The 1,697-nt window shown below is 45.9% G+C and overlaps 1 long non-coding RNA gene across 1 annotated transcript; it reads left to right on the forward strand.

The window, feature by feature from the left end:
- Positions 1-239: 239 nt before the first annotated feature.
- Positions 240-1,022, forward strand: LOC101145696 (uncharacterized). The gene is made up of 2 exons (XR_176985.4): positions 240-351; positions 577-1,022. It is a non-coding gene; the product is annotated as an uncharacterized lncRNA (long non-coding RNA).
- Positions 1,023-1,697: the final 675 nt, after the last annotated feature.

Consider the following 1,697-nt stretch of genomic DNA (forward strand, 5'->3'; position numbering starts at 1 on the left):
CTCTGGGCTGAGTCTTTTATGAAGCCCCGAGTTCATCGTTTTACTTCTTCAGATTCCTGAGTACAGCAGTTTGGGGAAAGTTATAACCAAAACAAGCCAGCGAGCTAGTTTCTTATGCTAATGGTCACACAGATCTCATAATTACATGGAGGACACAAGTGTCTCATAATTAGCGTCTGCTGTTCTGTTCTTGGGGGGCAATTGTTCTGCAACAATGGCCAGGCTCAGTGCTGGACCACCAGCGTCCCTCAGCTCACTCCCCTCCACCACATTCCAATCTCATGAGAGAAGAGCCCCTAGTTCTCAGGACTTTAACCGTCTTCCTGCCAGCACCCCCAGGCCAGTGCTGAGGTAGGAGAGGTTCGTGATCTGATGCCGGGCATCCAGAGGGAAGTGGGAGAAAGAAATGTGGAATGACTGAGTACTGGGGGCAGCTAGCACTTTGCATTTAAGGCTGTGTTTCTCACTCAGACCTAACGAAGCGTAACTTACGGGGTTGAGGCGCAGGAACCCCCCTTGGTAATTCTGATTTTACTAGGATTTGAGACTCACTGACCAAATCTTTACCTCTTTCAGGCTGACAAGTTGTCTAAAAGGGCAGGAGGACTTACTCCTGACACGCATCTGCCACCCAAACCATCACAATAGCCTTCCGCCTTCTCAGTGGGATTACGAGTGACCCTGCAGCAGAAGGCAGCAGGAAGTGGTGACAAGAATACACATCTGGCCCTAAAACCTGGGTCAGTCACATCCTGGCTGCCATTCACCAGCTATATGATTTTAGGAAAGTGGATTCACCTCTGAGCTGCAGATTCCTCATCGATAAAATGAAGACAAGAACACCCACCCTTAGTATTTGGGTATTTAGACTGTTTCCATATTTTTTTTATTTCTTTTACCATATTCTTGGCATTACGAGTTTAGCATTCAAGGTTCTGACCAATAAGTGATCCCAGGGGTGTTCATGAAAATCCCCGGGGAAAGCTTTTACAAAATAAAGAACGGAGTCTATTGAGCTGGAATTTGTAAGGGCATGACTCAGGAATGGAGTATTTGGAGAAAGTTCTTCAGGTCTTCCTAAGGCACACTTTTATCTTTTATTTTTAAATTTTTTTATTATTTGTTATTATTTTTTTAGAGACAGGGCCTCACTCTGTCGCCCAGGCTAGAGTGCAATGGTGCAATCGCAGCTCACTGCAGCTTTGACCTCCAGGGCTCAAGTGATCCTCCTGTATCAGCCTCCCAAATAGCTAGGTCTACAGGCATGTGCCACCATGCCAAACTAATTTTTTAAACATTTTTTTGTAGAGACTGGGTGATATGGTTTGGCCGTGTCCCTGCCCAAATCTCAACTTGAATTGTATCTCCCAGAATTCGTATGTGTTGTGGGAGGGACCCAGGAGGAGGTAATTGAATCATGGGGGCTGGTCTTTCCCCTGCTATTCTCATGATAGTGAGTAAGTCTCATGAGATCTGATGGGTTTATCAGGGGTTTCCACTTTTACTTCTTCCTCAACTTTCTCTTGCTGCCACTATGTGAGAAGTGCCTTTAGTCTCCCTCCATGATTCTGAGGTCTCCCCAGCCATGCGGAACCGTAAGTCCAATTAAACCTCTTTTTCTTCCCAGTTTCGGGTATGTCTTCATCAGCAGTGTGAAAACGAACTAATACAGTGGGTTTTGCTATGTTGCCCAGGCT

This window comes from Gorilla gorilla, chromosome 21 (assembly GCF_029281585.2).
Source record: "Gorilla gorilla gorilla isolate KB3781 chromosome 21, NHGRI_mGorGor1-v2.1_pri, whole genome shotgun sequence".
In the NCBI taxonomy this organism is placed as follows: Eukaryota; Metazoa; Chordata; class Mammalia; order Primates; family Hominidae; genus Gorilla; species Gorilla gorilla.